The following is a 26600-nucleotide window of genomic DNA, read 5'->3' as shown; positions in this document are numbered from 1 at the left end:
TGATTAATCTATTTTCCTCCTTTGAATACTTTTGTGAGTATATAGTGAGAGTATGATGTGTTTACAAGTTCATGTATCAGTTAGTCCACCGTTTAGATTTAGAACATTAGTTTCTCATCTGCTTTAGCCCATTTCTCCTCTCTTCGAATACTATGAACTGTTTCCCCTTGATTCTAAATTTGTTAATCCTGTCATTCATTCATCTGTTTATCGGGCTTGTGTCATATACTATGATAGAAGAAATAGGCACACCCTGTAGTGTCACTTTAAATTAAGTCTGTGCCACCCAGAGAGTCATAACTGTTCTTCCTTGGTGTTTTCCTTGGTGGTGACTGAGGTTCAGGTTCAGTCTGTTATTTTGTGGCACATTGGCTTGAATAGTTTCATGAGTAACAGTTAAATTGGAAAACACCCATGGGGCTGAGAGGGCCTTCAGTTGATCCCTTCCTTTTGTCATCAGAAGTTCTTGTTGAACAGCAGCTGATTCACCGCTGGTCTGCTGGCCTCTGAGGATGCTCTTGTGTACTGTTCCTATTTTACAATGAACTTATAGAGAGTACGTCGGTTTTCTAAGTATTAATTAATGTTTAAATACACTCAAATAAGATCTCCCCTTTTTCAAAATTATGGTGAAATCTGCATATGTATGGTGTATTAATGCACCCATGTGGAGCTGGGCTTGAGGCTAGGATCTTCCACTACCCTTATGTAGGCAGCGCCATAAGCAAACACCTCCTCATCTTACAGTGAATGATCCTTCTGTGTACAAATGGACCGCGTCCTAGCTGTGCCTTGTGCAGTTCATCTATTTCTGTAGCCACACTCTGCAGCACTCCCAGCAAGAACCTCTGTACCCAGAGTCCCACCTTTGCTCAAGCCCCCGTGGCCATCACCGCCCACACTCCTTCCTTATATCCTTTAGTCTTGAGAAATTTATTTGATTCCCATACCTGAAATGCTCAAATTACTTTTCTCTCTTAGGAGAGTTTCATTTATGATATTAATTTGCATAGTAAACATTTTCTTTCTCCATAGCTGTAAGGAAAACAACAGCCCAGTTGGATTTGAGCAATCTCGAGTCCTTAAATCAATGAGGTTCAAAATAAAAAACTGTAATATACATAATAGCTTGTCTATCCCAGCATGATGAATTCCAAAATCCCCTCTATTAGTGTAACTTTCCTCCTGGAATGGCAGGATGGAAAAAGTGTTTTTTGTTGTTGTTGTTGTTGGCTAAATGAGACATATCAATCAATAATTTTCTCATAAAATATTAAAATTTACTTAGGGAAAAGGCGTTCTTTGGACATGCAATGTTTGCTGACTGAATTGAGCTTGCAAGCTCACCCGTTACCAATGGCAATGAACTGTCTGCTGGTGCTCATTTAGTCCAGATGTAAATATTCGAACATAATTACACCTGGAAGGCTATTGCCTGGTGATGATCGCTACAGTGTGAGCGCATTCCTTAGGGAAGAGTTCCAGCCCTGTCCTTTCTCTGTTAATAGCTCTCACCATTTCTGTTTTCACTCTAGAGTTGTTCACTGACAACCCATGGCTACATGCTTTTTCTGGTTCTGTAAGAGTTAAAATTCTTCACATTTCAGTATAGTTTGGATAATTTCCCTGTCATGAGTGACTTGAATAATAACGAGTTAAAAAGACAAACATTAGAAATAGGTGTTGATTTTAATAATTTAAACGTAAGTCATACTTATATTAGGTTTCTTGCCCCAATCATTATTCATCATCATTTAATGATAGAACCTATGAAATGCTACAAGATACACTTTAAACGTGCTGGTTAAAACTCAAAAGCCTGGATATGTTTTCATCAGGATTTGTTGATAATAGGTACATGATGGTATTTGGCTCCATATCTCTGTGTATGAAGTCAGGGAAGAATCATAAAATGACTATCCTTACTCTCTACATCCCTTACATGGGCAGAAAAGCAGAATCATTGTAGAAATGACGACACATTTCTTCTTGAAATTTCAAAGTTAGTATCTCTTCTTCTAACCATAAAGCATATTTATGAGTTAGGATAAGGACCATAAAAGAAATATGAAAAACATTATAGTTCCTTTGTCCAAAGATAGAGTACATGTTTTTGCACATGTTATTTTACTCCAGTGTTCAAGTTCCTTTTTTAAAAATGTTGTTACATTTAATTTGCTATGTCACTGCACATTTATGTCCTCAACATTTCCCTGAAACTAGGTGAATGAACAGAAAAATTATATTCTTAAAATGAAAAATAGTTATGAGGAAAGATATAGCATGTCTAAACATTAACTATAGTATGAAAAAAATTTAAATATATTATTCACAAAAAAAGTGTTTAAAAAAAACTTCCCAAACTGAAGACAAGAGAAGACATTATTTATCCGGTGATCCAGGAGAGTGCTCCCTACGGCTGAAGCAGTCTGTGTGTCTGTGTGTCCTTCCCATACGTCCCATCCTTTCATCAAACACATGTCACATGAACCTAAAAATGAAGTAGAAAAATCCCAAACATAAACAGAGGCACAAGTTTAAAGTAAATAGACTTTGTAAATAAAATTAAATATTAGGTTATTTATAAATAGTAAATACAGTGAAAGTAAATACATTTAAAATAAAAAATTATCAAGATAAAAATATCCTAAAATTAGAGCAGTAAACAATAAACACATACATACACACAAACACACACACACACACACACACACACACACACACACAGGACTTGATAAAGATGATCCTCAAACTACAATTTCTGGTCTAGAAATGGTAGAGCCACACCTAACATCTATGAAGCCTGGCTTTAATCCCCAGGACCAAAAATAATTAGAGGTTCTGTTACCCCAAAACTACAGTCACATTGGAACGACAAACACCAAACTGAGGAAAACAGACCCATTGGCTACCATAAAATACTAACTTAAAACGTAAGCTGATTATTAATATTGCAGTGCTGTACTAAATACCTTAGTAAAATCTGAATAAAGGTAATTGCTTCACCTGAAATGAACACATATTAATAAGAGAGAGCCTAACATCATTGGATGCCTTTATAATCTTACCAGAATTAATGTATGAGATGCAATTAATGTATGAAATAAGGTGTCACTTCTTTTCATAGTTCAAGAGTGAAAATACTGAATATTGGTAATGAAAGGAAACACCCATCCTTATATTCTTTTGGAGTAGAAGTCGACTTAAATCTTTTTGTTTCTAATCTATCAAAAAAGTCTTAAGGCCAATGTGTCCTGTATTATAGCCATTCCATTTTTATAGCTTTTGTCCTCCAAGGTATTCTTTTATTAAAGAATATTCAAACATAAAATTCTCATGAAGTTTAAAGGAAATAGAAATACAACGAGCAGCAATGTGATTAAATTACACTTCATAATAATTTTGAAATTATTTAAAGCAATGGGTTTTGTGATATTAATTAGCCTATAAATCACCGTGAGGTTATTTGACCTCTTAATTCAATTTTCCTTTCTAGGAACAGGAAGTATTTTTAGCTTTTGCTTATGTAGGTCACAGAACGTGGCTACTGTATAAAGATGTCTTTTTCTTTTCTATCATCTACACAACTGCTAACTCTAAGAGAGTTTCGGTAGTGGCAATGTTTGCCTTACAGTAACCCCTAGATCACATTCTTTAGCTATTGTTCAGTGCATGAAAATAAGAGTGTCCTGAGAAATTACCCAATTTAATGTTCGAAATAGACAATGAAGTGGATGCTTACATGTTTTCCATTTTATAGACAAGGAACTATAGTTGGGAAGATGGCTTATCCATTAAATGCTAAGCTCATAAACAAAGTGGAGAATTCGAGTAACTGGTACCAATTTGCAACTTCTGAGTGACAGCCAGCTCTTTCTGACTTATAACTTCAAATCTCTTAACTACACCATCCTGACATGTAAAATGCTATTGAATCTTATGTCTTTAACTTATATTCCAATCGACTGAACTTTAGGATGTAGAGGAAAAAATACATTTGAATTACAAATTTTAAATCAACATTCTTTATTCCATCTTGTAGACTTCTCAATAAAGCTTCTATTGAATTTTAAAGACTACTTCAGAAACTAGAACTCTCAAATGATTGTCAGTAGTATTTGTCAAGAGAAAATCAGAAAGGGTCTATTAATATTTTTGAATACATTATATCCTTTAATACAAATTCTGTGACTTAAAAGTCATGTTTTCCTATCCTCAGATTTCTTATAATAAAAAGATTTTGGGGCTGGCGAGATGGTCAGAGGAAAACTTTGTGGAGTTGGTTCTCTCCTCCCAGGTTTATGTAATTTCAGGAGTAGAACTCAGGTGCCGGACTTGTGCAACATACTCTTTTATTATTAGCTGGGCCATCTTGCTGGCCCCAGGCACCCCATTTCAACCACTGAGATTTTCCAAAGGCAAGTTTAGATTCTCTTAAGCCAAATGCTTTTCAAGTTTCTCTGAGCATATGCACTGCCTGACATGAAGATTCTTATTCTGTAGCTCTGGATCAGGGATGGGGCTGGGGCTGAGGGGTGGGGCTAGGGCTGGGGGGTGGGGCTAGGGCTGGGGGTGGGGCTGAGGGTAGGGCTGGGGTTGGGGGCGGGCACCTGAGCATCCAGCAGTTGTGTGAATGTTGTTCCTTTGTGGATCTTGCCTTGAAAGAGTTAGACCTCAGTTGCAAAGACCTCAGGTGGCTTTTCTTTATGGACTTTGTTTTTAGGAGACAGTATCTTACTACATAACCATATTCATCCTCCTGTCTCCGCCCCTCACTTGCTAAGGTTACAGGCACAGGCCCTCATACTGGCCTCCAGCTGGTTTTTATATGGTCAAGTGCACACATCTGATTGGCTCCCTGAACATTTTGATATTCTCTCTTGTTCCATTATGAATATTAAAGATGAGTCTTTGTGTGTTCTTAAAAATGTTTTTTTTAATAGCCTGCATTGGAAAAAGCACATGAGAGGAGTTAAAAACAGCCTTTAAAAAGCTAATAAAAAAAAATGCTCTTCAAAAAGTAGCACATCTGGGGCTGGGGAGCCAGTTCAGTTATCAAGGTGTGCTTGGTGTGCATTTTGAGGACTGGAGTTCAGATGCCCATCATCCATCATGCCAGAATGCATAGACAGAAGGGTCCCTGCAGCATGAACTGTCATGGCGTGGACCAGCCACTCTTGACAAATGGGTGAGATCCAGGATCAGGAAGAGACCCCATTTCAAAGGATACAGCAGGGGTTGGAAAGATGACTCAGTGGTTAAGAAGAGGTCCTGGGTTCAATTCCCAGCACCCACATGGCCGTTCAGAACCATCTAACTCCAGTTTCAGGGGTTCTGGTGTCCTTTTCTGGCCTCCCCCTGTCCTTGTCTCTTTGATAATTTTAGCCACAGGTACAATGGCTGACCTTTCCTCTTGTCCTCTTTCAGTCTCTTCCCTTCAGCTAGACTAAATATTGCTTTAAATCCTTCATTTATATTTTTGACACTTGACAGCAAACTCACACTTTAGTAGGTGTGTTCTCCTTGGTGAACTCATGTCACTGTTACTGTGACTAGGGCTGAACTTGGAGGTTTCCAAAGGCCATGTCGTTCTCGGTGAACTCTCTTTATCTCCTGTTGTGGATCAGAGAGTAAGCTCTCAGCTGCTGCTCCAGAGCCATGCTTGCCTGCCTGCTACCATCCATCCATGATGGCCGCGGAGTCACCCTCTGAAATGCTAAGCACCAGATAAACTCTTTCTTCTATACATCACCTTGGTGAAAGTGTCTCTTCTGAGCAACAGAACTTTGAAAGACAGGCATTAAAACAACTGTCTCCTTTCTTTTCCAGTCACTGCTCTCAACTATACTATGGTTAAATTCCAGGTTCCCACCAGTCTAACATCTTGCACAGATTCATTCCGTAACTCTCTGGTGATGCAGTATTTGAAACATAGTCTAGGTATAAAACGTCTAGGTATAAAACGTCTAGGTATAAAACATTCTCATGTCTTTAAGACACTCAGAGAGAGAGAGAGATAGAAACACACGGGAAGATTACAAAAGAAGAGATGTGAGGACACAGAAACAGGTTCACAGATTCAGAGAGAAAGAGAGAAAGAGGCGTGGGAGAGAGGGAGAGGGAGAGGTGAAAATAGACTGAGAGACAGAGACATGTGGAGAGAGAGATGGAGACTCTGACTCTCGGGAATGGATGATGTTTAATGGTGGCAAGGCTCTGTGATTGATGCTTAACATCAGTAAGGTTTGAGGAGGGTAAAAACACCTTAATCCCTAGGTTCAGAAAAAGAACCTTAGCCAGGCCTGCTGACACATGCCTTAAATCCCAACACGCACAAAGCAGAGGCAGGAGGATCTCTGAGGGTTTGAAACCAGCCTGGTCTATATAGGGAGCTCTAGAATAGCCAGGGGCTACATAGAGAGACCGTGTTCCCGAAAAGCAAAGACAAAGAGAAAACAAAAACAAAAACAAAAACAAAACCCAGAAGAACCTTTGAGTGGTAAGGATTAGGTGAGGCTCTCAGGTGTGGTTCTCATGGTTGAATTCAATCCATTCTCACCAGGAAATGGAACCACGAAGATGACCAAGCTGAGACGCAGGAAAGAGAATGTGCCACAGATCTGGCATCAGCTTTTTCCCAAGGGACACCATCAGGGGCACAAAGATGCTAACTCTCTTGCTACAGTCCAGCATGTTGACCTGGGACCACTCTCCAGAGGTCTGCATGGTTCCAAGGAATCAAAGCCTGGTTACCTTGGCAATGCTTGGCTTTATCAAGGTCCCCTATGTCTTTGAGGAAAAGAAGGACTTCCTCTCAGGGCTAATTGTCACCCTTCTAACCCTATCTCTGGCTACCCAGCATCCCCTTCGTCAAGCCCCCTCCTTTCACATGCGATCAAGACCCTCAATGGCAATTGCAGTGTCTTTTTACCCAGAGAACTAAACTGGACTCTGGTCTATATCACAGAGCCTTTCTAGCCAGGGTGATTTTGGTTCCAGTTTCAGATATTGCTACACTAGAAATAAATGCTAGCATTTCAGATGTGGCCCATCAATGGGAAACTCTTTCAACAGCTGTCTCAAATACTCTATCTCAGTGGGAACACCAAAACACTGAACAAAGGGGCTGTAACTGACTAGCATGCATCATGAGATGTTAACATCCCTTTTTTTTTAGACACTGTGGATTAAGATGAGCTATTCAATTGGATTTCCACCTCTCAGTCCCCACCCACTGAGCTTCATAAGAGTAAAAAAACAAACAAACAACAAAACCCCCCAAACAAAAACAAAACAAAACAAACAGCAAATCTCTGTAAAGGCAACTAGTTTCTTCTATCCTTTCCCAAACTCAGGCTTCTTCTGCTGAAGATGAGGAGAGGCCTTTTCCAGGGCGGGACTTGACACCCATATGTAATCCTGAGGAAGGTGCTGCTGAGTCCTAATTATCCATGGCTTCTTCGAGGGTAATAGTTCAAAATTTCCAGGAATCAGGAGGAAAATCTCCCAGGCAACCTTCTCCCTAGCAGGTGGGAGGGGGAAGCCTGAGAGACTTTGAGAGATGCTTTCCCCACTATTTGTATGGCTCACTTGGTATTCTAGGGGGAAATGTTTTAGCATTCCTAAATGTGTTGAATCATGTCACAGTGTTGTGATCAACTTCACCTTTGTCCCGAGTACTAATTGCGGTGTTCCAGGTTGGGTCAAGGCATGTAGAAATCGCTCTCTGATAGAGATACCATGACCTCATTCCTACGTGCTTCTTTGATCCTTGGAAGTCTGTCATTTATCTGTCTGTCTGGACACTGACAGCATGGGCTGTTTTACTTAAGACCACTGCTTGTAACGATTTTGTTCAGAAAGCCTGTGTGCCCCTTTGTTGTTCTCCAATAACAACGTATTGGAAGAAGCATGCCTGGGGAGGAGGCTCAGTGGAGACAGTGCTTGCCTAGCGTGCCTGAGACCCTGGTTCATGTCTAGCACTGCATAAACCAGGGTGGTTGGTGGCAAAGGCCTGTAATCTCATCACTTTACTGGTAAAGCCATAAGGATCAGAAACTCAAGGTCATTGTCAGCTACTAGGGAATTCAAGGTTAACCTGAAGTAGAGAATGTCTCAGAAGGAGGAGGAGGAGGAGGAAGAGGAGGAGGAGGAGGAGGAGGAGGAGGAGACATAAACTTGACCAAAAGGACACAATACTACCAAGTGTTAGCAGGAGGCTGAGGACAGGTTGAAGTTTTCCTTTGGTTAGATCTGCAGGCAATCATTTAACACTGCATTTGCAAACCAGTAATACAACTTCAAAAACCACTGTTGTCAAAGGGCCAGTGTCTGGGGCAACACTTCTTCACAAGCATCTTTACATTTTTGGCACATTTTTTTCATTCTCTGATGTAGGTCACCGGTCTAACGGGTACTTAGCCATATGTAGTGGGAGGGAATAGTTTGTTTTCCTATGACATCTTATTTCTAAAATTGCTTTCCAATTGTTTTAATTACCAAGATAAAACTTCAGGTGGTGAGATCAAATATGAGTTATACTTAGCGAGGCACGCCAACTAAAACAGAAGGAAAAGTGGGGGAAATTAACTTGGTTTATTCCCAGGTTTCGTTCATTTGAAAGCTTTGGTTGGAAAGCATCAAATAAGATATAAGTTATGCATCATTTTAACGGATTCAAGTCCGAATGACTGCAAGGCTGCTCTCTTTTCTTACACTGCCAAGGATGGGCAGGGCCACAGATGCATCCGGTATCACAGGCGCGGCCAGGCCCTGAGCTGAGTGAGATGCTGCGCCACAAAGAGCAGCGGCTATGGAGGGAGGAGGAGGAAAGGGCAGCGTCATAGCTCAGAGGAGTGAAGGGTCAGGTGGGAGGCTTAAATCCGGGGAAACCCGCGGCTGGCCTGGCTGGCTGGACTGGCTCGTAGCGACCTGCACTCATCGCACTCATCGTCCTCTCAGTCACCTTCTGAGCCACAAATAGAACCAGAGGGCGACCGAGAGAAGGTAGATCAGAGTGCTTACTCCGCGGGCGGCACTTTCGACAGTTGCTCCTTTATTTAATGCTCGGGCTTTAGTCGTAAACCACACAAAACGTGGGAAACCTTAAACATCTTAAAAATCATTCCTAGAGCTTTTTTTTTCTTGGCCGGATTGAATATTATTAAAAATTAATTCTTAAAATAACCCTCTGATCTAAATAATGGCTTGTATCAGAGAAATTGGTCACCCACTGGACAATAGGAAATGGCATAAGCCACTGCGGGGAAAATTGCTCTTTGCGGGCGGTATTAAAGCTTTTACTCATGAAAAGGCACAGTCCTATTGGGCTTTATTTTTTAATTTATTAACTTAAATTTTTGTTTCCCTGTCAAGATGCAGCGCGTCCTTCCTCAGGTTGTTGCCTGAGTAGAAATGAGCCTACTCCTCCGGATCCCTGGATTAAGAGGTGTGCTGATAAGGGCTAATGACGGACTCTGGGGAAGTCTGATTTGTGGCAGTTTTCCTGTTTTTGTGGGTTGAATATCTTCACCGCATCTCATCTGCGGCCAGTGTAAGGTCAATTACTTCATCGAATTGCTGCAGGCAACAATGTGCCTTGGGAGGCCAGTCCCATGCTCCGTGCTGGGTGCTGCGCCCATTAGGGTTGTCACACCAGCTGCAGGCAGATTTGAACACCTCTCTGAGGTGATGGTGGGATTGGAGCTGGCCTTCACATTTGGCTGCACGTTTTGATTTGCTAAGTGACTGAGAGAACTCTTGAGAACCTCTAGAATGCCATATCGGGGAGATGCCGAATTTCTGGGGGCTCCACCTTCTCCTGTTCCAGTTTAGCAGGGCAAGGAAGGTCTGGAAATTCTAGTTTTACAGGACAGGAATTCTAGCACTCAGGAGGACAAGGTAGGAGGACTGCACCAGTAGAGGTCAGCCTGGACTTCAGAGCAAGACTGTCTCAAAATAAAAAATGTAACTAACAAAAGTAAACACACACACAGAGAGAAAGAGAGAGAGAGAGAGAGAGAGAGACAGACAGACAGACAGACAGACACAGAGACAGAGAGACAGACACAGAGACCAAGAGACATAGGGAGACAGAGACCAACAGAGAGGGAGACACACACACACACACACAGACAGACAGACATAGAGAAACATACACATACATAGGGAGAGGGAGATAGAGTCAGAGAGAGATAGAGAGACAGAGATAGAGACAGCAGAGACAGGCAAACAGACAGATTAACACACAGAGACAAACAGAGATACCTATACACAGAGAGAGAAACATACACACACACACACACACACACACACACACGGTGGGACGGGGGGACAGGGATTGAGATTGATCCCCAAATCAGCAAGGCAGTCTCTGATTTGAGAGTTATAAACTCTGTACGAGTATTGTTTGACGACAAAGGCCTAAGTACTGAAGAAAACATTAGAAGCCACGTGAATGACTTATGTCTGTATTTTCTTTTATAAAATCTGACAATGACATGAAACCATAGATACAGATCAAACACCTATATACCAGTGTAAGTCCATGGACAGTACTAAACTTACCATCATTCTTGATAAAATACTAATCCTGGCTAAAAGAGACTCACCAGGTTTGAATGGAGTTGTATTCATGTAACCACAGATCTGTTTAAAATGAGAAGGACCTTAGATGTGGTTTCTTCCAAGGATTTTCAGATGTGCTTAGCAAGTTCATTAGAACCTCCTTAGAAGGTATGTGTGGGGGAGTGGGGTGGGGTGGGGGTGCAGGGAGGGAGAGAAACACAGCAGAGGTAGCAAGCCATTTGTATGCAGTCCTCTCTGTCATGTACCTCATTGTGCCTTTTCACAGTAAGGAACTCCTTTGATGAAATCTGCTTCCTGTATTTTAAATCTGGGACTTTTTATTGCTGAAGTGGGCGGTGGCAACTGACGCTGTAATTTGCTGTCCTAAAAATAAAACAAAATCAGAAAAAAAAATGAAAAGAAAGGAAGAAAGGAAAAAAAAGGAAGAAAGAGAAAAAGAAAGAAAGGAAGTGAGGGGAGAGAGAGAGAGAGAGAGAGAGAGAGAGAGAGAGAGAGAGAGAGAGAGAGAGAGAGAGAATGAGAGCAACACTGCCACAGCTAGTAGAAGGCAAAGTCAGATTTGGAATTAAGGACGCAGGCTTCTAGTTCAGCATCAGTTTTCTTCTCAGAAGCCGGCTTCCCACCACTACTTCATGTTACTCTGTGTAAATACTCTAAACATGAGGCACCTACTACCGGTGTGAGCCGAGTGAATGCTTAAGGTATGGCTGTTCCGCATTAAGATGTGTCAAAGGATGGAGACATTTAATTGAATTATCTAGCTTTACAGGACAGGAATTCTAGCACTCAGGAGGCTGAGGCAGGAGGATTGCCCAATAGAGGTCAGGCTGGAGTATAAGTTCTCAGGCTGGAGGACTTATAATTATGAGCTTTTCTTAAATTTAAAAGAAAAAAAAAGTCTACCAGATTGGTCTATACAAATATATGAGGAGTGAAACTCAACTTTTGATATAGGCAAGTTTTTTTTTTTTTAATTTAACACAGATGCAAAGCTCCTCCCCCAATTGAAATAAAGTCCACAAAACTCAGATACTATTAGTGATTCACCTTCCAATTTTAAAGAAAGTTATCAGTAATATCTAAGTGGTCCAGTTTCTTTTTTAACAGAAACAGTAAATCACTCAAAAATTTCATCAAGTATTCAACAATTCAACTTTACATGGTGCAATAATCAACAGCTAGGAAGTACTATAGCTCACCTTAGTTTACTTATCTTATACATGTGAGTACCCCATAGCTGTCTTCAGACACACCAGAAGAAGGCATCGGATCCCATTACAGATGTGAGCTACCATGTGGCTACCGGGAATTGAACTCAGGACCTCTGGAAGAACAGTCAGTGTTCTTAACCACTGAGCCATCAAAGATGAGGAAGGATAATCAGATTGGACTGTGTGTTTTTGCAAGAGCAGCCCCATCTTCTAGGTCTTCTTGAGTCTTATCTTTAGTTTATTTCTTTATTTATTTCTTTTAGTTTATTTCAAGTCAGTTTTTAAAAAATACCAACTATAGATGCTCTTTATTGTTATATGCTAACAGTCTATTTACTCAATAAACAAACAAATCAATACATTTAAAACAGACAATTCATCATGAACAACATGATAAATTGTCAAATTTCGATACTTATCATATATTTAGGTAAAACCCCAACAAAACTGTGACAGTTCTGTTTTTTTTTTAATTTTTTATTGATTCTTTATGTCTTGCACATCATGTGCCCCATCTTCTCATATCCATCCTTCACTCTTGCAACCATCTCCCCAAAGTACACACACACACACACACACACACACACACACACACACACACACACACAACCCAAAACCAAAACCAAAACCAAAGCATAGAAAAACATCACTGGCTGCAGTGCTTTAAATTGTCCCCACCTCTCCCATCCCAGTTGGCAGCACTCAGGAGAGCTAACCTTGGCAATGAACATATGCCAGTGAAGGTGTGTGGACAGAGGAATACTCTGTGGGATACACTATGACATACCATAGATGCTGCCACTGGAGAGGAACAAGGCCAGCTTACCCACTTCCATGATCCTAGGGCCAGCTCTCCTGTCTGTCACAGGTAGCAAGGGGGTGAGGAGAGGGTATCACCCCACACCCACGCCACCTCCTGGCAGACAAATGATGGGGCCAAGCCCTACCTCGCTCTCATCCTTGGGGCTGGCTCATTCACAGCCTCTCAAACTAGGAGAGCCTACTGTACTGCCCAGGTGAGGTGTAGGGCCTGCTCTTGGGGTCAGCTCTTCCCACTGCCTCTGGTGGCAGCATAAAGGGGTGAGGGGACAGCCCTGCTTTCCCAACTCCCAGAGTCAGCTCTCCCACACTCAGGGGAGCAGCTCACCCACACCCCTGCCACCAGGGCCAGCTGCACTATGATGCCTGAGCAAGTGGTGCTGCCACTGGTGAGGGGTGGAGCCAGCTCTGGCCAAAACACTGGAGTCAATGGTGAGGGGTGGGGCTGGTTCTAGACAGCCCTTGGATATCCATGTCATCCCCATAGGCTGCCTCCACCAGGGACTTCCCCGTGTTCTCTAGTGGTGATATGAACCATAGCCATCAACACTGACCCCTGAAACTGTGTAGCCATCGATCCAGGCATGATCTTCAGTGGCAGCTCAGGCTGGGACCTCACCATGGCCTCAGGAGGTGCCACTGGCCATTCAAAACAGGCTACTCCTCTCCACCCTTGAGTCTCCAGTCCCACCTCTCTTCACAATGCTCAAGCTGTTCCACTTCTCTTTCCCTCGCTTCTGGCCACAACATATTTGTACATCGTGGTTGTTCCCACTGTAGGATGGCCGTGCGGCCACCAGGCCCCTGGTTACAGCCTCCATCTCCCTGCATGGCGGGGGCAGCAAGTGAGTGTCTATGGTCTGCCTGTGCTGTTCTCAGGAAGGGGTCTGTGGATGGCGTAGCGATTGCAGGGCTCTTTCTGTCTTCCCCCTCTTTCGATGTGCAGCTTGGTGGTAGGCAGGGCTTTGTGGGTCTATGGCCTACATATGCTGTGGGGTGGAGGGCAGGTCTCTGGGTATCTTTCTCCTGCCCCTACCTTATGGCATGGCAGAATGCAGGTCTGCTTTCCTCCTCCTGTGCTGTGCTGCCTGGATTTGGTTTGATTTTTGTGTGTCCTAGGCATAAAACAGCTTTGGCTACTAAGCCAGGCATCAGGCTAGGGATGAAGAAAGGACTGCCCTCTGCTCTGCCCCTGACTGGTAGAAGAACAACATCAACAAGGTGTTTCATTGCACAATGCCCGGGGGGCGGGGGGTTGTTTTTTTTTTTCTTTCTGTTGTTTTTTGTTTGTTTAAGACAAGATCTTGCTATGTGTATAGCCAAGGCTAGGAGTTGATATATTCCTGTCTGAGGCTCACACATTTTGGATCATATCTGTCACACACAACTTTTTAAAAGAATGGTATCTTATGAAAAACTGAACTTTTGTTGAGGATGATCTGCTATTGTAATTATAAGATTATATGCACGTATATATATATACATACACACACATATATATATGTATATGTGTATATATATATATATATATATCTTTATTGTCTGATGTCAGGAAAACTATGTCTACCTCTGGCTAGTAAATGGTTTGAAGGTTCTAACAAGTCCTTCTGATTCTGCAATAGTAGTTCCCTCATAGGAAAAACTGCAGTTTCTTAAACATATGTAGAAATGGTTTTTTTGTGTGTGTGTGTCATTGCCATAGAGCATCAAACATGGCAAAGTCCTGCAGGAAAAAAAAGGGGGGGAGGGGCATTCATTGGCCAATGGGAGTCTGAAGCACTGTAGTAACAGGAATTCCTGTGAGACTAGAATACAAACCCAGAGTGCCCAACTGTGATTAGGATTCATCCCCAAACACAATCTTTACAAACGGCAGTTAAATATTTAATGCAGTTAAATAGTTTCAATTAGTAAAAATATTAAAATGTGGTTTGGTAGCTTCAGTTCTTTTTTCCTGGAAAGCTGTAACCTGTGTAGTACACAGTGAAGTGAAATGGTATAATCAGAAAACTGAAGTCCTAATAAAAATGGCAGATCAAAGTCATGCCATGTAGAAAGGTGAAGTTATCATCACACTTGGGACAAATCTTTAAAACATCAATTTGGTAAAACTGGCTTTGAGGAACTATAAATTATTTTGGTTATTTTTTTTCAAGGTCAAATAAAGTAATTGTTATCTCTGATAGAGTAACACTGTGTGGTGTAATAAGGACACTGAAAATGTTATACACAATTAGGTATTTTGTTTGGGAGATTTCTAAAATTTTAGATACTTTTTTGACTTGCCAGTAATGCTATTACCCTGTTAGAGAAATGCTCTAAAGATGCTAGATTTGGAAGTTAATAGCCATGTGGTTCTATCCTGATCTCACCGCTTACTACCCCCTGAATCTATTTTCTGGAGTATAAATGACAGCAGGCTTCAATCGGGAACTGAACAGTCTTATTAAACGGTCTGGATGAGAAGCTCAGAGAGCGTCAGAGCCCCCGTGGAAAAGATTTTCTTTATAGCTTCTTTACCTACTGCAATTAATACTGCTTAGTGTGCACTGTCAAGTTTAAAAGAAAAATTAGCCATCTAGCTGCCCTTAGCCCACTGTCATGCACTTCAGAATATTTCCTTTAAAAACAATTCTTTGAAAACATAACGAGAACAAACGTGTTCTCATTATCCTTTAGCCCCAGATTTCCTTCAGAACTTAAAAATCATGCGCAAGCCATATTCAAGATGTGTTATCTCAAGAAAGTCCAGAACCCAGGCAGCAGTATCATGAAAATATCAAGTCCACACCCTCCTACACATCAATTTCAGCGGAACCAGAAAAGTACATTGATTTCTTTATAACGAAATCCAAAATATTCAGAAAAAAATAGGGCCGGTTTCCAAGGGTTTTGTCCACAGACCCTTTCTGGAGCCGGCGTCCCTCTATGAGAAGGGTTGGCATTCTTTCGGTCTGTCCTGGGTGCTGGGCTCCGTGCAACTGTCCTCGCGGGTCGCGGTTCCCCGCCTCACCGGCCCACCAATGGTTGATGCCTCTCTCCTCGCCATCCCGCCTTCCGATGCCACAATAACCAATAGAAATGAACGTATGGAGTCCAGTAACCAATGGGAACTGGGGGAGGCGGAGGCCGGTCCTCCCGCGGTGCAAGCTGGGCTTCTGCTCCGTTGCCCAGGAGCCGAAGCCGCCGAGCCGCCGCCCGCAGCCGTGGTCCCTACAGTGAGTGAGTTCAAACTCCCCGCAACCGCAGTCTGCAGCGTCCGGGTACTCTAGGTCTCGGACCGTAGCTGTCGGTCGGACTCGGGGATCGGCCGATGATCCAGGCAGGAGCAGGAGGTGCCAGCTTGGAGGGTGAGGGGCGGGCCTCGGATGAGAGAGGAGGTCTGCGGCCGGGGGGGGGGGGGGGGGGGGATGGACGTGATGGGGCGGGGCGAGGCGGGGCTGATCGGCGGATGCTTTGGAGAGAAGGAAGAGAAAGTTGAGAGACTGGGATTTGTTAGCCCCCTAAAGCAGAAGGAAAGCATGTGCAGACGGATCCAAAGAAGAACGAAGTTACCAGAAAGAAACCCCTGGAGACTGGTGTAGATCGGGATGGGAAAGGAGGGCGCGCGGAGCCTTTCAGAGACTCTGGAACAGTCTAGGATATTATTGTTAACACTGTCGTTAAAGGGGAGAGACACTTTGGTCCAGGCTGTGGATTATTTTTATACATCATTGAGGGATGGAATGGAACGAATGAAAGTAGTTAGCAAAACCTACCTGTTGGCAGAACTGAGTTGGGGTGGATGCACATGCCTTTTGTTTCGCGCTAGCTGAATAAGGGAACAGTGTTTCCCTGTGTGACCAGTTCACCTGAATGTAAATTCTTAGTCACTTCATGGGCTTGATACGTAATGGTATCTTTTGGTTGGTAACAAGTTGCTAGGGGCTGTATTTTTCCTCCAGAGAAGTGCAGTGAATGGTAGACACATTGTGAGGATTAATTTTACGGAGGTATTTGTACCTATATTTGGGTAAGTGGGGTGGGGGCGGGGTGTGGAGGAAGGTTTTATGAAAGTAAATTTTCTTTTAGGATTGATTAATTGTGTGTGTGTGTGTGTGTGTGTGTGTGTGCGCGTGTTTCCTGTCCTGGACCAGCTCCTGCCTGCACATCTCAATCCCGAAGTTTGAGGGTCTTAACTCTTGGCCCAAGCAGAGTAGGCTTGACCACATACACATGGATGCTCAACCGTGCGTTCAGGATTAGATAGATGTCTTTGGGATCAACAGTCATAACTTAGGGCTTGAGAGCTGATTCAACCGTTAAGAGTACTAACTACTCTCCCACAGGCCCTAGGTTTGATTCCCAGCAGCCACATGGCAGCCCACAACTGTCTGTAACTCCAGTTCCAGGGAATCCTACGCTGTCTTCTGGCCCTTCTAGGTACCAGGAACTGTATCCATGGCACACAGACAGGCGTTCAACAAAACACTCACATAACTAACTTACTAACTAAACAAGCACACAAATAATCAAATATAAGTAAGTAAATTTAAAAAGTCATTTAAATGGTGAGGGATCGGGTGAGAGAGCTACAGGCATCCAGGAAAAGGGTAAATGGAGGTTTCATTTTTCTCATTCTCATTAATCTGTATTCTTTCTAGTCTCTCTCCACACTCCAATTTTCTATTAGTATTTACAGTATTTCACCCTGTGATCGGTTGTGCATTGGTTAGTATGTTTATTCAAATGTGTGGCAGGAAAGACGAGTTCTCTTAGTTCTTTAAATTGATGGACCGTCATTCAGACGTCAAAAGCAGTTGATGCCTCTGGAAAATAAATATTTCCAAAACTGTATCTCTTTAACATCACGGAACTACTTCTGTCAGACTTGCTAGAAAAAGACTCAAGCAGTCCCTCCTGTTGTCAAGCTTGGGGACACCCCCTCCTCTGCCCACGACTCAGTCTTCTATTTTTTTTTTTTTCATTCCATAACTCAGTCTTCTATTTTCTTTTTTCATTCCATAGTTTCTTGGCCAACTCCATCCTTCCTGGTGGCTTCTACTATCCATAACTTACTAGCACACCCCCAGTTTTGCATCTCTCCCAACTTCTGGGTAGGTAATTGTAGGTACTTCCAGTTGGATTAGCCTGCCCACAGGTACCTCAGACTCACTGTGTCTGATAAACCCCATGCGGTCAGATGATAGCATTTGCATCCAGCTTTACAAGTCAAAAACTTTGGAATTCTTCCAGGTTCTTCTTCTCATACTCGACATTTAGTCCATCACCAAGTCCGGCTTATTTGACTTGCTCAGTATCTCCAGCATCACTTTGATGCTCTCTATCCCTAGCTATGCTATTATAGCGCAGACCTCTGATTTTTGGGTTAAGGTAGACCTTTGTAAAGGTCATGTCTAAGTGCTTTAACCATCCTAAAGATCCTTTGTTTCTGTAAGCAGTCTGCCTGTGATTGTAGCTTCCATCTGATCCAGCCTCACTCATTACTTTCTGATGCCCACAGCCAGTGTACTCATTTCAAACCAGATTGTTCCTTTTTCCTTTTTTTTTTTTTTTTTTTTTTTTGGTTTTTCATGACAGGGTTTCTCTGTCCTGGAACTTACTTTGTAGACCAGGCTGGCCTTGAACTCAGAAATCCGCCTGCCTCTGCCTCCCAAGTGCTGGGATTAAAGGCCCATATTTATATAATGTGAAGTACATATTTTTCAATAAGCACACAAAAATATAAGCAGGTAAAGTTAATTTTAATATATGGTAACTGGATAATCCAAAATATTATTTCAACACATAACCAACATAGAAAAGATTGTTAAAATGTGTGTATTAAAATTTCAAAAGCTCATGTGCTGTGTGTGTAAGTTTTTGGTTACCATTCAAAGAAAATGAATTTCATTGTCCTGTCTTCCTGCTCACTTCCTTTAGACCTGTCCCTTCATTCTCATCATATATAAATTGATGCCTAGATTCCACATACGGGAACACATGGGGTATTTGTCTTTCTGGGTCTGGCTTACTTAACCTGGACCACCTTAGGTTCCATTCATTTTCCTGCAGGTCGGTATTTATAGGTGAATACACTTGCACTGCGCATATCTACCTTGTTTTCTTTACACCACCATCAGGCTGGCCCATATCACGGCTCCTGTGAGTGGTACAGCAGTAGACATGCAATTCACATACATACTCCCTTGCCGTATAGCTCAGGTCTGATGATCTACATTTCCCGTGCTTAGGAACTATTTGCAGTTTGAAAGTAAGCCGTTGTTTTGTTCTTAGGCCCCAGCTGACTTGGTACAAGGACCAGGTTACACACTGGGTTCTGGAGTTAAAGGTGTGGCCACTGTGCCCAGCCCTTGCTAAACCACATTTAACCACCCCCCCCACCCCCCCACCCCCCCCACATCATGTGGTGCTTAACCTCTGGTAATACATGAAAACAGAAACAGAACATTGTCTCTCTGGAAACCTCCCAGCTTCCTCCTGGCACCTGCGTTGGCTCTCCCTTCACCACCTCTACTTCCTTTTACCTGCAGCAGCTGTGCTCTGTGGTATTGTTTTTCTCTCTTGGCTCCGAGCTTGTTCATACAGGGGACTCAGCAGGTTTTCGCTCACTCTTCATTTCTAACGGATCCAATGTGCAATGCCTTGACATTTTGTGGATGTTGAACAAGTGTCCAGTGGATGAATGAAATAATATCCTATGATTTTTTTTCATTTGATCCACTAAACTCTATGAACACACACTGCAGTTATGCTTTCATTTGGCTGAGTATTTAACATGCTGTTTAAAAGGAGCTGATTATGTTGGAGATGGGAAGAGTAGAGCCTGCTGTGGGTTGACCGATCGTGATAAAATCATACTTAAACATCAAACATAATCTAAAAGGTTTTAGTATTTTAAAGTTTTACTTTAAACAAATACAGTTTGATCTTTAAAGAAGAAAAAGTCTCTCGAGCAAATAAAGTCATTTTTCTGGAAGTATTGCAGAAGCACGGGCGGAGTGAGGAGACCGTGGGTTTTAATCTCCACGCTCTGCGCAAATCAATCTGCACTCACCGTTTGGGAGCGGCGCTGTGGTCTTTACCTCCCACCCAGCATCCCATAGACAAAGCTCCTTATTTCCATTTTTCGCTTTGTCTCTTTTACTCTTCTTGTTCTGTTGCCTGCCAGAGGTAGAGGTAACCAGGGAGCAATGTTTTATACACAGAAACCCAGCACAGGGTTTTGTTAGGGAATCACCAACGCGTTAGTTTTTAAACACTTGGTTCATGGACTGAGGCGAGCCCCACGATCCCTGTGACACTGCTCATACACAGGGGTCTCTACAGATTGCAGCTCACTTTAGAATCTGGTTCTGAAGGAGCCATCCCAGCACCGAAGGAATCTTTGGTATGCTATTTCCTGACCAGTTATGTATAACCTGTATTATTGGAGATTCTTGTTTAAAAAATTTTTTTACTTTTAAATAAAAAAACTGAAATGTTGTGGAATTGATGACCTTGCTGTAGGAGTGATCTTGCCAGTTTTAGGGAAGTAACTGTTCTTAGAGATTGAGTTAGGAAGACATGTGTACGTGTATGTGCATGCGTATGTATGTGTGTATCTCTTAACTGGTTCATTTTTTTCATTTAATGAATACATCAAACCATTCCACCCCACTCCTCGATGACAGGAGAAACAGGTAAAACCCTGGTTCATTCTTGGCCACAGTGACTACTTTAAGTGAGTTGGAAACCCACACACGGACATCTTCAGGGTTCTGTTAAGCTTCACATTTTTGTAAAAAAATTGAAAATAGATTTTTTTTTTGATACAGTATGTTCTGATTGTGTGTCTTCCTCCTTCAATCCCTCCTCTAGGCTTTCCTCTTCCCCTCTTGTCCAAGTCCGAGCCCTTTGTCTCTCTCTCTCTCTCTCTCTCTCTCTCTCTCTCTCTCTCTCTCTCTCTGAAAAAAAGCAGGCATCTAAAAATTATAATAATAAAGTAAGATAAAAATGGTCAGACCAACCAGAAAACCAAACAAACAGGAGGAAAAAGAAGCACAAGAAACACATACGGACATAGGGACACACAGACACACACAATCGCACACAGAGAGATAGAGACACACAGACACACCCAATCGCACACAGAGAGATAGAGACACACAGACACACACAATCGCACACAGAGAGATAGAGACACACAGACACACACAATCGCACACAGAGAGATAGAGACACACAGACACACACAATCGCACACAGAGAGATCCCATGAAAACACAAAACTGGAGGAAACCATGATCTATACACAGAAGTCCCATAAGGGAAACAGACAGACAGACAGATGAAAGCCTGACAAAACATTTTGAGACAAAGGCCCCCTAAAAACACCGTTTTGTGTTGGTCACTTACTGCCAGGCATGGGGCCACCCCTTAAGAGTTGTTTGTACCCCCAGTGAAACTCTGTTGGAGAAAACTAACTTTTCCTTTGCAAACAGTTAACAAATGGAGATAGCTCCGGGGCTAGGGATTGGAGTTTATGACCACTTACGCCCTCAGTGCTGGGACCCCATCAGACCTATACGTGCTGCCTGAGTCTGAGTTCACATGTGCTTTGGTCTGCTGGGTTTAGAAGGCCTTGTTTTATGTGTGTCCTCCATCCCCTCTGGCTCTCACATTCTTTCTGCCTCCTCTTCTGTGGGGTTCCCTGAGGCCTAAGGGGAGGGATCTGATGGAGATAGTCCATATAGGGCTGCGAGTTCCAAGGTTTCTCACTCTGTGTATAGTGTCTGGCAGTGGGTCTGTGTATTTGTTCCTATCTACTGCAGGAGGAAGCATCTCTGATGATGGCTGAATGTGATGCAGCTCTATGACTCTCATGAGAAAGTAGCAGAGTGTCACTAGGAGTTATTTCCTTGCTATGGCTCTTTAAGCTACACATTTTTCTTTTTAAAGAGAGGAAGTAATTGCATTTGTTTATAATGTGTCTGAGCCAGTTGTGGTGGCTCACACGTGTAGTCCCATTACTGGCACCAGTAGGGATCAGGGACATCCTCAGTTGCATAGTGAGTTGTTGGCCAGCCGGGGCTACCTGAGACCCTGTCTCCAAACCAGAAATATTAGTCAAATACAAACCATAGATATCAATGCAGGCAGATTTTACTGAATTTTGTCTGAAGCCCTATTAGATTTCTCATTTATTTAAAATAAACCGGTAAAAAATTCTCACAGTCAGCAGAAGAGTGTTCCCAGGGCTAGTAAGGTCTGTACAGACTGCAAAATAGACAATAGAATGGTGTGACTGGGCTCGCTGTAAGAGAGTTCATTCCGAAGTGTTATGAGAAGGTGACCTTTGTGCTGAGACCCCGATGAGGGAGTTGGGAAGGTCTAATTGGAGAGTGAAGCCTGTACAAGGTTTGGCAGGTGGAAAGCACAGAGGGCCATTTGTCTCAGGGAAAGAGGTGACAGCAGTGGCCTGACAAGGCTGGGGAAGGCAACAGAGTGCTAAATCTTGGGCAGCTTTGACCTTAAGGAATCAGATGGTCTTAGGAAGTCTTTGAAGTGGATGGAGCAGGGAAGCCCCGCTGTGTAATCTCTGCTCCAGGTTGCTATTTCTGGCTGCCTCATGAAGAATTAACTGTGGGAATGAAAGTCGGCTCTCAGCAGCCAGTGCAGAAGTCCAACTGAGAAAAGATGGTGACTCAGACTCCTCCGCTGGCAGTAGCACTGCAGATGGTAAGACATGGGTCGAACTACAACACAGCTTTTGGAGGTTAAACACTCAGGTTTTGGAGATGACTTAGGGATGTGACGAGAGAAGGACCCAGGTTAGCTTAGGTTTGTAATGATAGCTGTAGTCCTTTAGTGGAGAGAAGCCCCTTAGTGAGGTCAGGAAAATAGGTAAGAGTCACAGATGGAGGCATTGTACTTTTGAACATGTGAATCTGAAGTGATTTGTCCAATAGGGAGAGGGAACGTTTGAATCTGAAAGTCAGCTGTAGAGATGACCTAAGGAACTGGAGTGTAGATACGGGAAAGGAAGCCAATGAGGATGGCTGGGACATTGAGTGTAGAAGGTGGAAAAGAGAGTGCTTTCTGAAGGCAGGTGGTAATGCTGTAGTCAAGTAGGGATGGGATGCAAATTAACTGTTGGATGTAGGATGTTCACTATTATTGGATGTAGGACAATCACTATTATTGATGATCTTGGCAAAAGCTGTCCCGGGAAAATATGACTAGTGTAGGTTTCAAAGCAAATGATTGCGAGTGGAGATTACATTCCAAGTTAACTCTCTGGATGACTCTCTGGCTTGGAAACCTAGGCTGTAGGTGTGCAGAACTTGGAGTCAGGCATCCCCTCCTCCATCAGGGCATCTCCACTGACGGGAACCTGCCAGGAGGGGGCGCAGTGGCAGGAGTACAACCCTGAGCACGGAGAGAGTGTGAGAAAGAAGCCAAGTGAAAGGGTTCGTTTTCAAACTGGGCAGAAATGTGTCACCAGGGTTACCAGGGCTAGGAGGGTAAAACATGGGATAGTTACAGGTGGGGTGAGCATACTAAGGAATAAAAACTAGATAGCTGTGCTAGCTTTCCAATTCTATATAGGAGCGGGTTTTATTGTTCATAAAAATCAAAATATTTTTAGTAAGAGAATGAGCACAACAATAACTCCCTGAAAGTTAAAAGCCAGGGTAGAGGTGCAGTGCTCTAGGGCAGAGGTGCATTGCTCCAGGGCAGAGGTGCAGTGCTCCAGGGCGCAGTGCTCCAGGAATTCTGGAGAAAGTGACCTATCTGGAACTCAGAGCCTCTGTCAAGTATGAGGTCATCCCCTCCCTAAACTTTACATAGAGCTCCATACATAGAGATTCTCCCCCCTAAACTGTACATAGCCTTTATGAAAGACCTGTTTAAGGATATAGACTATTAAATGATTATGGAAACTAATAAAGATGACCCCCCCCCCCCAATGATCGTACCCAAGATATGGTGCAGTGACCAGGACTCTGATACAAACAATTCCATATTAATGGCCGTGTGCCAGGTTTAGAAATGAACTGGGGTGAGTTAGAGTAGGAAATTCAAGAGCAGTGTCAGAAGAAGAATGGACTAGATTCAGGATGTTGGTAGCACGAAAAGCTAGTATTTGTTAGGAATATAATAACAGGCATGCTTTTTCCTCTCAGCCAAAAAAAAAAAAAAGGCTAATTATATATTTGAAAATAAAAGGTTTTAAAATTAGCATGTAGCTGAATGTCACAACCATCGAAAATGAAGAGTGAGTTAAATCCTCATAGCCCATAAATGGTAATTCAGGAAATAGTGTACAGTAGTCTCACTTTGTCCTTAGGGAATGTGTTCTTCAGCCCCCACCTAAAATTGAGGATGGTGCAAATCCCTGTATTATCTATTTTTTTCTAGTTTATATTCCTAGGATAAGGTAGACCTTATGAGCTAGGCATTTTGACTAGTAACATTAACTAGAACGATTATAAAATACTATAATAAAATTATATAAATATAGAGTTTTCTTGCAATATTTTGTACTATTGGTTTTAGTGTATAATCTTTGGGGTTTTATTTAGTTTTGTTTTTCCTTTATTAAAAACTTTCAACTTTTACACTTAAACAGTTCACGGGGCTCCCTGACTTCACCCTTCTAGACTATCCAGTTGCTGGCTGACCAGCTGTTGTTCACAAAGGGCAAGAACGAACAGAAGAGCATCACACCTCCCTCTGCCCAAGGACTTAGAGTTAAACCTCACAGAATCCTATGCCCCATTATCTAACTCCTGCTCCCCACAACAAGCACGGCTTTTGCTTTTTATGCTTAGTCTCCCATCATCCATCAACTGGGTCAACTGGGTCCAAAACTATTAAATAGATCCCAGAAATAAACTGTGCAAAACTTCAGATGGGCGTCTTTGTACATCCAGACTGCAGCATCTCTGCTCCTCTCCCTCAGGGCCACCTGATAACCAAGCTGGCTATGACATGAGTCACGGTCAGGTAGCATACACAGTGTGGATACTCTGGGCAGACAGATGATTCACATCCCAAGCTGGACAGGGTGGAGTGACGGGGGATGTTATCATGCACAGTTTACAAGTTGTGCATTGTTTATTTCTGGAGCCTCCCATTGAATAATTTTGGATCCAGCTGGCCATGAATGATGGGAGATTTAAGCATGAAAAATATAAGCTTTTGAAGTACTTGTTGTGGGGAGTAGAAGTTGGATACTGGGGTGTAGGGATTTTTTCTGATTTAACTGTAAGTCCTAGGGAGGAGGGAAGAATGCTGTTCTGTGTTCTTCCCCTTTGTCAAGAACAGCGGGACAGCACCTTAGTGGTCCAGATGGGTGAGGCTGGGAGGATACAGCTTTATCTCACATAACCAACTTTAACATTGTCAGCATTTAAATGGAGTGCACTTACTTGTGTAGTAGTTACTGAATTACCCGGTTTAATCCTTAAAACAGTTCTCTAATTGTTGCTATTAATAGTCTCGTGTGCGGATGGCTGCGGGGACAAATCATTGGGCTGACGTTTATTTATTTTTGGTGCATACATGTGTGTATATGTGTGAAGGCCAGAGGTTGACATGGGGTTTCCTCAGTCACTCTCTACCTTTTTGTGTGAGGCCAGTTATCCCTCACTCGCCCTAGGACTTACCAGTTTGGCTCTGTCGGCGCTCAGTAGTGATCCGTAGGGAGTTCCCGCCTCTGCAGCTTGAGTGTTGGGACCTTGGAATGGTTCAACAATGGCATTGTCGAGCAGAATTCTGAGCACTTGTGAGAAAACTCCAAGAGAACAACAAGACAAGAGTCTTCTGACCTCAATTTCTTCAAAACTCGGAATAGTTCTTGGAACGTGTTTGTGTGTTCCTCTCAGGTGTGGCAGATAGGAGCGTTTGTACTCCAGGTTGCTCATTAAAACTGGCTAGTATTTGTTCATACGCCTCTATGGTGAAATGTTTTGCCACCTGCATCTTGTCCTTGTGATTGTATTCTTTATGTGATTCCCCTTAACCCTCAGAGTATACATTGTCTGATGCTCGGAGTAAAGCTGGGCATTGCTTGAGACTTGTCTACCTTACTCTTAGTCAATTACAGCGGTAAAACAGTGGGAGACCTGTTGAGAGTCGGGTTCTAAACTCAGGTCGTCGTACTTGCATGGCAACCCCATTTTCTGATTTGAGTCTTATAGACTTGAGTTGTGTTTTGTTTTTCTACATATTCGTACTTTGCCATTAGAACTGTTGATTTCAGATACATTGATGAATTTTCAACACCCTGAAATTGGTAGACATAAATACATCGAGCTAAGCAAAATATGTTTTCAGTGGAGATATAGTTCAGTGCTAAATTATGTACTCAGCATGTGCAAGGCCCTACATTGGACCCCAGGGTTCTCTATTCTGCTCTCTCTCTCTCTCTCTCTCTCTCTCTCTCTCTCTCTCTCTCTCTCCCATACATTCAGAGAAACCATAGCATGATAATGAAGATGTTGGTCTTCCTCACCATGTTCATACAGTTGCTAACTCTTGGTGATCTTTCTTCTTTGTCCTCTCTGGGTTATTTTGAAGCAAACCTCAAACATTTAATTTTATTTGGAAGCATTTGAACAAATATCTTTAAAATGCGAAGATTCATAACTGATACAAGCTGCACAATTGCCTCTCACCCAAAGCCACAGTAATTCCTTAACATCTACTGCTCAGCCAGTGTTTAAGTTTGCTCAGTCTTGTATTCTCTTATGGAAGTTGTTTGGTTGCAATAGACTTGGCGTGCATAGGGCACAGTCTGCGGTTATTTCTCCAGAGTCAGTACACAGGCAGTGACATGAGCCCAGGTTGGCCTCCTCGTAGGTTATTCATGGAGATGTTTTATTGCATGGTCACCGCCACCTGCACTTTCTGTAAATTGGCCTTAGATTTGGAGGCTGGGTCAGGAGGACAGATTTCTTGAGAGTTGTATCCCTGCAGGAGGTACGTGTCTGTGTG

The 26600-nt window shown here is 42.7% G+C and overlaps 1 protein-coding gene and 1 long non-coding RNA gene across 10 annotated transcripts in view; one reads left to right on the top strand and one right to left on the bottom strand.

Annotated features, from left to right (window-relative positions):
• Positions 1 to 2301: 2301 nt before the first annotated feature.
• On the bottom strand, positions 2302 to 25329 carry Gm2087 (predicted gene 2087). The gene is made up of 3 exons (NR_102437.1): positions 25271 to 25329; positions 10833 to 10950; positions 2302 to 2491 (listed from the first exon to the last, which is right to left on the bottom strand). It is a non-coding gene; the product is annotated as a predicted gene 2087 (long non-coding RNA).
• Lca5 (Leber congenital amaurosis 5 (human)) overlaps positions 13882 to 26600 on the top strand; it is a 51640-nt gene continuing 38921 nt past the window's right edge. For 2 of the 9 annotated variants that reach the window (XM_006511538.4, XM_006511536.4), the window contains exon 1: positions 15747 to 15835. The gene's annotated coding sequence lies outside the window, so the exon portion shown is untranslated. Of the gene's footprint in view, positions 15968 to 22206; positions 22338 to 26600 lie in introns of all 9 variants that reach the window. The other 7 variants (XM_011242832.2, XM_006511534.4, XM_006511537.4 and 4 more) reach the window with 7 other exon arrangements.

The sequence above is a fragment of the Mus musculus genome, chromosome 9 (genome assembly GCF_000001635.26).
Source record: "Mus musculus strain C57BL/6J chromosome 9, GRCm38.p6 C57BL/6J".
Taxonomy (NCBI): domain Eukaryota; kingdom Metazoa; phylum Chordata; class Mammalia; order Rodentia; family Muridae; genus Mus; species Mus musculus.
This window is presented reverse-complemented; position numbering and strand designations above follow the sequence as displayed.